At 39.9% G+C, this 9,834-nt stretch overlaps 1 long non-coding RNA gene across 1 annotated transcript; it reads right to left on the bottom strand.

The window, feature by feature from the left end:
• Window positions 1-8,193: 8,193 nt before the first annotated feature.
• LOC120104886 (uncharacterized) lies at window positions 8,194-9,415 on the bottom strand. Its single transcript, XR_005507238.2, has 2 exons — window positions 9,168-9,415; window positions 8,194-8,380 (listed from the first exon to the last, which is right to left on the bottom strand). It is a non-coding gene; the product is annotated as an uncharacterized LOC120104886 (long non-coding RNA).
• Between the last annotated feature and the right edge of the window lie 419 nt (window positions 9,416-9,834).

Genomic DNA, 9,834 nt, shown 5'->3' on the forward strand with positions numbered 1-9,834 from the left:
TTCGAGCTCAATTAGGCTCTTGGAAAGAAGCGGCTGAAAGCCACTCCAGTGAGGATTTAGTAATTGGTGATGTCTAGGAAAGTTTTACAACAGTGAGAACTGTTACGGGTATTGTGGTATCGGTGTATCCCTTCTGGCACCACCGCACACCCCGGAACTTTCCTGGTCACTGGTTACTGGATCACTTAACTGGTAAGCTCAAGCTTAATCTGAAAGGAAGATTAGGGGCTGTCTAATCTAGAGAGAATTTCAGGAACTTTTTAACCTGAAAGTCTCTGTGCAACTAGATTTAAGAAGCTACTAAACCTCACTTAGCTCTAAGACTAATAGGGTCAAATTGTTGTGTGGTGTTGATTGTGGTCATCTTGGTCTAGCCCTTCTTCTTATCTTTTAGGATTTCGTTTAAAAAATTGAGTCTAATTAAGTTGTGGAAAATGTATGCATGGTAGAAGGTCATTAAGGGATAAGTTAACCCCATTTGATCCTGAGATTGACAGAACTTTTCATCATAACCTGCGAACTGTAAACCAACCGTCGATCTCTACAATGGGTGAACATATTAGAACCCTGAATGAATTATTCGCTCCTGCATCCGCTAGTCCACCTACATGTATAGTACTGCCAATAAATAATGCAGCCCAATTTGAAATTCGGGCTGCAACAATAAATATGTTACCCAAGTTTCATGTGTTCGAGAGTGAACAACCCTACATTCATCTAAACAAATTTTTGACAATCTGTCAAACGTTTAGAAATCAAAACTTAGATGAAGAGGGTATTAAATTAAGGTTGTTTCCCATGACTTTAGAGGATCGTGCTGCTGCATGGCTGTATTCCCTTGCTTCAAATTCCATCACATCATGGGAACAACTATCTAAGAAGTTCATGGCAAAATTTTACCCCATGATTAAAACAGAAAAAATTAAGGATGCCATAAGAACTTTTAGAGGAAATCTGAGGAGGAATTTTCCCAACTTTGGGAAAGATTCCATGATCTTTTGGTCAAGTGCCCGCACCATGGGCTTGACAAGGCTGATCTAGTACATTTCTTTTACAAAGGACTACCTCCGGCGCATAGAAACATGATCAAGTCCATGCACAAAGGTAGGTTCATGAACCAAACCCCAGATCAAGCCTATGAATTTCTTGTTGACTTAGCTGAAAATGCCCAAAATTGGAGTAGCTATGGTGAGGAAGTAAATAGAGATGAGTTCGGGTCTAGGAAACCAGGTAATTATGAAATGAAAGTAGACCCAGATCTCAAAAATATTATATCCAATCTGGTGACTGGAGTAAACAATTTAGGCAAAAAGTTTGATGCTTTCACTGTGTCCACTAGTTCCGGGTTATATAAAGAGTCAAATCCCGTCATGAAAGTGGATCACGAGTCATATAGTTTGTGTGTCTTGTGTAACAGTCCAGAGCATCTAGTGGAGTGCTGCCCTAATCTGTCCACCATAAAGGCCGAGCAAGCAAATGCTCTAAATTCATATAGTGCCTTTAAGAAGCCCACTCCCAATTCGTTCAGCCCAGTTTACCACCCTGATAATAGGTTCCACCCAAATTTTTCATATAAGCAGAACGAACCTATTCAGCATCAAGGTGGTCCACCAGGTTTTCAGAACAACTTTTCCAGGATAGGGCCACCACAAATGAACCAATCTTTGGTTCCATCTGTACCTTCCTATAATGCTCCTATCCCACAGCAATCTTCACCATTAGAAACCATGATGGCTAATATGATGAAACAACAACAAGATTTTATCAAGCAACAACAACAGACCAATACAGCCCAAGCCCAGACTAACCAATTCCATGCGCAAGCAATTGCAAAACTTGAGGTTAGTCTGAGCCAAATAGCTAACTCTCTAGGGGATAGGAAGAAAGGTGAACTACCTAGTCAACCAGTGCCTAACCCTAGTAGACAACAAATCCAAGATCAAAGAGGTCAGTATCAAATCAATGGAAATCCGACCTATGAAGTCCAGGCAATTACCACTCTAAGGTCTGGCAAGCAAGTGGACAATAAAGTCCAACTTCCTGAACATGAAAAAGAAAATAAAAATAAATCCGATAAGAACCCAATTCAGAAGAGAGGTCAAGAACAGGACAAACCAGAAAAAAGGGAAGAACCTATAGAAACATACAAACCCAAGGTTCCCTTCCCCAGTAGACTTCAGGACTCCAAGAAACAATCTAACTTTGATGAAATCATGGAAGTCTTTAAAACTGTTCGGATAAATATACCTTTTCTCGATGTCATAAGACAAATTCCCTCCTATACAAAATTCTTGAAAGACCTCACCACGGTCAAAAGAAAAACAAGTATTCCTAGGCAAGCTGTTATGGCTGCACAAGCCTCATCCCTCATTCAACAACAGATTGCCCCGAAATTCAAAGACCCTGGTTGCCCAACTATTGAAATAAAAATAGGAGAGACGATCATCCAAAGAGCTCTATTAGATTTAGGAGCCAGTGTAAATCTACTTCCCTACTATGTGTACCAAAAGTTAGGTTTGGGGGAATTAAAACCTACAAATATTACCCTTTCCTTAGCAGATAGGACAGTGAAGTACCCCAAGGAGATTGTAGAGGATGTAATAGTGAAAGTAAATGAGTTTTACTATCCTGTGGACTTCGTTATCCTTGAGACCGAACCTGTAATACATCCAGACAATCACACACCTATAATTTTAGGTAGACCCTTCTTAGCCACAGCAAATGCTGTGATCAATTGTCGGAATGGGATGCTGAAGTTATCTTTTGGCAATATGAAAGTCGAACTTAATGTCTTTAATATAAGTAAACAACCACCAGACGACAAAGAAATCAATGAAGTTGACATGATTGAAAGTCTGGTTCAGGAGACTTTCTTACAAACTTATAATAAGGACCCTTTAGAAGCTTACCTTGCCCATTCTGAGGAAGTGGTCAAGCATACACCCCCTAGTTCTGTTCCTCTTATAAGCATAGATCGTCACCAGCCAACTGTTCTTCCTTGGACTCTTCCAAAACCATTCTTAGATAATGGTTGAAAAAATGGGGATTTACATTTTGTCTGACTGAAGACATAAAACTTAGCGCTCTTGGGAGGCAACCCAACATGTAAATATTTTCAAAAAAAAAAAAAAATTGCAGGTTTGTGATTTTTGCCCCTATTGTCACTTTACCTACCCATATCAGGTAACTTCTCCTCTATCCTATTACTGTTTTAAATTTTCTTTCACATTGAGGACAATGTTAGATTTAGGTGTGGGGGAGAGAATATTTTTGATGCAATTAAAAAAATATTAAAATTAAAAAATAATAAAAAAAAGGGGGATTTCAAATTTTTAACTCAAAATCTAATCTTCTTGGCTGTGTAAAGTAGGAATTGCTTTGACAATAGCTTTGAGTTAAGAAATATGATAGCAGTTTTAGCTTGAGTTGTCGTCCCACCTATCTTCTGCTAACATGATACAAGATGAGTTAGCACCTACACATAAGCACATGAATAGTGGGGTATGTAAACTTACGACTAATATGAATACTTTTAATCTTCGGGATAATTTAGAGTTATATGTGTGATGAACACCCTAACCTAACCAAAAAAAAAAGAAAAAAAAAAGAAGAGATAAAATAAAATAATGAGTTTAATTTAAGTCTCCTCACTGAGTAACCGGGCCTCCTGCCTGGCAAGCAGCGAGTGTTCGCGTAAAAAGGTGAGGACATTGAGATTAAACTCTGAGTGACTAATTTGGCCTTGAAGCCTAGTTAACTTGAGTTATTAAACCTGTTAGGGTGTCTCTACACCTAGTGCCCTGAGCCATCTAGATCGGGAGTCATTGGCCTAACACTCGCTACATGGGTTAGCTAGAAAGCTTAATAAGGCTAGATATTGCACAAGTCATTCTTCTTAGCATTCAGTCTGAAAAAAAAAAAGAATAAATAAATCCGGGGTGTTCATTACCATTTAACTCTAGAAAGTCTTGAAAATTGGAGTGATCATGTTGGAAGTAAGTGAAAGCCACTCATTTATATGATACTATCTTGCACCTCACTACATTCTTGACTTGTTAGCAGATAGATGGGGTGTAATGAAACTTGAGTTAGAGTCTGTTTAAATATGATAACAACAAGTCTCTATTGTCCTTGCAATTCTAGTTTCATTCAGTAATACTTATTCAAATTTCGAGTTAAAATTTGGAAATTCCTGACTGATGAAGTTTGTGGGTAACTTCACTGCAAACCCTCACGAGACAACACTCGTCCGCTAGGGTAACCTAGGGGTTTAACGGCTTGTTGCACATGCTAAGTGCAATCGCAATGCTCTACGAAAGTGAGTATTTATCTTAGGATATTTATATAATAAATAACACTTTTGCTCTCTCATTTTATCATTTTCGCACTGAATTGCTAGAGACTAGCAATAAGCTAGTTGGGGGGTGTGATGAGAGCACAAAAGTGCGACCTACATGTTACTAAAATTAGTGTTATTGTTAACCGATAATAATAAATTCACTAGATTAATATTATATTTGGATTTAACATAGATTAGTATAAATTATAGATAAAATGCACATTGACTACAAATTTGACTTCAAATCGGGTCCGAGTCGGGTTCGGGTCCGAATCGGATCCATTTCTTTTGAGCCTTTGGAAAATAATTTTGGGCAAATCTAAATTTGCCATAAGGTGCTGGGTGACCCATGACTTGAAAGAATTGCACTTGACCTCCAGCTAGAATAGATGACCCGTCCGTCTACAAGCAAAATTTCATATCATACTATATGACTAATCGGATGGAACTTGATGTCTCCCATATCCTCCCAGCCGTCCGCACGCATCACAAAGCTCCCGGCTCCTCCCTCCTTCCGCGTTCAAGATCCACCGCATCCGTGACCCGCCTCTGCACCCACGGATCCATCTCATCCCGTGATCCCGTTCTTCTCGCGATCAGCCCAGAAGCAACCTTCCATCCGTGCGTTTCAGCCCGGCGTTCGTCCGCGTCTCCATCATGCCAGCCGACACATCTCAGCATGCCAGCCCAGCTGCAAGGCGTCTCCAAATCCTCCGCAATCACCGTGCTTCCCAGATGCCATTCCGAGCGATTCCAGCATCCCAGCTCCTCAACCGCACCGCGTCCTCCCAGCTCCCTTCCATTTCTTCCTCCCGCAGTGCCCCAGCCACGGATCACCTTCCATTCCCAGCATCCCACACCTCTTGCTCCTTCTTTCATCTCCGCGATCCAAGCAGCATCCCCATCTCCTCTTCTTCCGGCCACAGCAGCGAATTAGCAGGGGATTTTCAGCAACCCCAAGCACCGCGTCCGTGAATGGCGTCCTCCCGTCGATCCCGCATCATCCTCCTTTTCCGTGATCGACGTTCCCAGCGATCACGCATCAAGATCTTCTTCCTTCCGCAATGATTCCAGCATGGCCCAAAGAAGCAAGTCCGGATCCGCATTCTCCTCCTCGTCCCAGCAACCGCGTTCTTCACGCGGTGAAAATGCCCAGATCGCCTTCCATATTCACGGCATCTCCAAGGGCTATAAGAAGAGGGGAAGAAGGCAGGCAGAGAGGAGAAGAGTGCTCGGTTGAGGGCCAAAGAAACAGAGTACTCGGTTGAGGGCCAAAGAAACAGAGTGCTCGGTTGGGGTGGAGGCCAAGAAACAAAGAAGGAGAGGCCATCGGCTTGTTCAAGGCGGAACAGGGGAGAGAAGAGAGAGTGTTGTGCTCTGTTTTCAACTTCATTGAAAACAGAGCATGGTGTTTCTTTCTTCCTTTTTTTTAGTTTTTAGCTTTTTGTTTTTTTTTGTTTTATTTTAATTAAGAGTAATGTGTTGTTTGTAGTTGGAATTTTAATTGAGAGCATGTTGTTTTGGGATTTTTAGTTTTATTTTAATAGAGAGTTTTATTTATACTAAAGTTTTTAATTTCTGTTGTTTTTAATTTCCGTTCCTCAAATTCTGTAATCTTTCTTCTTTTTTTTATGCAATAGATTAAAATTTCTTTCATGCAATTGATGTTCTAGTCTTCAATATTCCTAGCACTGTTTTCATCCATTTTATGCCAGAGCTTTCTTTTTTTTATTAAATATATAAATGCTTTTTAAATCTAAGTATATGTCCTCTAGTTGATTTCAATAAAAATTAATTCTCTGGTAGACCAGGAAATCAGTCAATATCCCCGACATAATGTTTTTTTTCTTCCATCATTCAAAAGTCGATTTTGAATCCGAGTGAATGTTCTAATTTTTATGCAACTCCAATCGCCTCCCTGTGGATCGACCTCTTACAACCGCTATTCTTCGAGTAGAACAGGTAAGAGTAAAAATTTAAATTAAACTTTGTTCGTCGGTTCTAACAACGATCTGTCCAGCATATTTTTAGTTAGACAGAAATCGGACGAACATATATTAACAATGTTAGAGCTAGGAGTTGAAGCACTATGTTAAATCATTCCAGGCCCAAGCTTAATCACAGAGCTATCAATCCGTTAACGCTAAATTTGAGATGCCCCAAAATTCTTCTTAGAATTATCAAAAATAGGAGAGCCATAACTACTTCCAGTAGGCAAAGAATCAATGACATTCCCCTCTACTAGAAAACTAACTCAAGTCTTCCATAATAATACCCTTCAGATCAAGGTATTATCATTATTTTTATTTTTTTTTCTAATCGGTTTCAAAATAACTCAAACCACTACACTTCTGCTGCGCACTCTGATCTAACTCATCAAATTCTCTAAAGTCACAAAATGATTTCTGTCCAAAGTATCACTTTGCATCGAGACTAAGAAAATCCAAATTTTAAATTTTCAAGTAGAACTAGAGCAAAACCTCTAGATCTTTTTGTTCTCGATTTATATAGAGTATACTTACCATAACTAACCCCCAATCCTTTAGTCAAGTTTAAGGTCACTACATGATCTCCACAACCTTTTTAGAATCCAAAAAATATCTAGGTTTAATTTAAAGGGGTAATTCTTGTATTCCCTTAGCAATTTAATCAGAAAATCTACATTAATTTTCCTTCCAACAGAATTTACTTCAAATTCAATAAGTTAGAATTGTTGAGCCAATATCACTATGAGTAGGAATTAACTCTATCAACCTCCAGATCTTTCTTCACCAAGATTCTTAACATCCATCAACAATGCTATATATGATAATTCATGTAAGCATCTCATGACCGAAGTCTCTACTCAATATGACATTTATTAGTGGCTTCATCAACGATGACAAAAGATCCCTGCTTAAATCTTAAACCTAGGCTTGAGTTTTAAATTAACACATCAAATAGTCTTCTACAATTATAAGTAAAATCCAGTAGCCCAATCCAAACATGAGAATTCAAATAATTAGAATTCTCCCATCAATATGCATATTCCATGGCCTCAAAATAATCAAATACATCCATAGGAAATGGACCTATTTGCAATATCCAACATGCCAACACCAGATATAATCCACATACATTTTCAACTTCGAAGAACGGTCCTTTCAATATTATGAAATCTCCTTAGCTTACTCCAATACTAAATCAACGTATAAATCCCACTCTAATAATTAGCAGCAAAACCAAAAGTATGATCACGTCAAAACCCACATCAAATTTGAACTTTCAAATCATTTAAATAATATCTGAACATGGTATACTCGATATGCCATTGTTGACCTACACTTATCTTAGGTCAAACCTCTCTTATCATGATCAAAGACAATTTATACTTTCCTTCCACACTCATCGAAAACCAAACCTGATGCATACGTTTTATCACAATGCCCAGTGATCTTACACCTTAAGCACTGAATCTAATTGTCATGTCCCTAGTGATCATAACCTTAAGCTATGATATATTTCTGTCACGATCCCTAGTGATCTTAAACATATGCTTAGATTCCAACTGGTCACATTTTCCAATAATCTTAAACCTCAAACTTTAATGCCACTAAGGCCACAGTCCCTAGTGGTCTTAAACCTTAGATTATAATATCATTCTTGTTACAATCTCAAGTGATTATAAACCAAATCTCTGATAGTTTTTCTATCATAATTCTCCACTGATACTCACCTGAACATAAACCCTAGGATACCTTAACCTTAAGCTCTGATACCACTCTGTCACGCCTCGAACCCAGCACCCGGGTCCGGCACGCGACCGGCCGCATGAGCCCTAGAGCAGTGCCCTAAAGATCATGCAAGGCCTAAGATAAACAAAAATTCCAATAAATCCATAATTAATGTATTTAAAACAAACCAACTAAAATGTACTGATTTATTACATAATTTCAAATGTCCATAAATAAAAGATAGATTAACTTCTATCTATCCAGCAATCAGACTCCATGCTGATCTGATTTCTCGTTCCACCCAATGGTCTCTACAAATCCAGTGCCTCTGAAAAAGAAAGTAAGTGTAGTATGAGCTTTTCCAGCCCAGTAAGAATCCCAACAGCCACACACAGTAAAAATCATAAAATAATCAATGCATCAAATATATGTCATTTCATCATTTCAAAAGGCTCAACAAATAACAAATATATACACAAACCATTTTGTATACATAAATCCCTTTTTCACATTTCGTGATTCATTCACGTAATACCATGATTCCCAAGTCTTCAGACTTTTTACTTCTGGCGTTGGACTAACCAAGATCATGACCCAGTCCAAGACTGCACAAATCCCACGCATAAGCTCGTGGCAGCTATCCCACGTGTAAGCCCGTGGAGGCTATCCTACGCATAAGCTCGTAGAGGCTATCCCACGCGTAAGCCCGTGGAGGCTATCCTACGCATAAGCTCGTAGAGGCTATCCCACGCATAAGCCCGTGGAGGCTATCCCACGCATAAGCTCGTAGAGGCTATCCCACGCATAAGCTCGTGGCAGCTATCCTACGCATAAGCTCGTAGAGGCTATCTCATGACAAGGTTAGTCCAACCCATTTTACATGTCTAGTTTTACATGTTTAATTACATTTCAATCACGTCACATATTTTCATAATTTCTCAAAAATATGTTCTTCCTTCCCAATTTAATTATTTCAATACTTTCATAATAAGCAAAATGCACACCTCATAGTGTCATACAAGCTCAAAAACAAATAGCAACATACTGATAAAATATATCCAACGATAAATCCAATATATGCATAAATAAAGGTGCTCAGATGTAGGGATTCTTACAGAAATTGTAGACTGACTCAATCACGGATCCGAGTCACAACCTACTCGCTGGGGTGCTGAGTCCCCTGATCAAAATCTTCTGGCACCGCTGACTCTTCCCCTACAACATCAATTATATTTCACAACTAAATTATTTAATATTTAAATATTCTAAACCATAATTCACATCTACTATGGGGTCCATCACCAGATCCCCAAACATCTCAATCCCTCCAAATCTAAGGCAGTCGGGGTGGCCCGACTCCCACCCTTGTACCATCGGCCTATGTCGTCGCCAGCCATGGCCGCAGCCACGCCGCGACGATAATCGGTTCCGGTGAAGAGACCAAAAGAAGGGGTGGATGAGAGAGAAGGGTTCTTCCTCCACCTCTTTGGTCCAAGGGCATCAGCCAGGGTGGCCGTGCCCTCACCTTCCCCACCCTCGGCCACCATTGGCCGAACCATCGCCGGCCGCCCCTGCTGCAGTCAACGGCGATGGTGGCTAGCCAAGAGAAAGAGAGAAGAAGAGGTCTCCTCCTCTTCTTCTTCTTTTTCTTCTCTTCTCCTTCTTCTTCTTCTTCTTCTTCTTCTTCCACCGACACTGTCCCCTCCCCCTTCCTCCATTTCTTCCGAAGATCCACTGGCAGTGGCTCGGCCCCCACCCGACGGCAACCCCAGTGGCCCCCGA

This window comes from Phoenix dactylifera, chromosome 5, assembly GCF_051530095.1.
Source record: "Phoenix dactylifera cultivar Ajwa chromosome 5, Ajwa_hap1_PhDact_Kaust_v1.1, whole genome shotgun sequence".
In the NCBI taxonomy this organism is placed as follows: domain Eukaryota; kingdom Viridiplantae; phylum Streptophyta; class Magnoliopsida; order Arecales; family Arecaceae; genus Phoenix; species Phoenix dactylifera.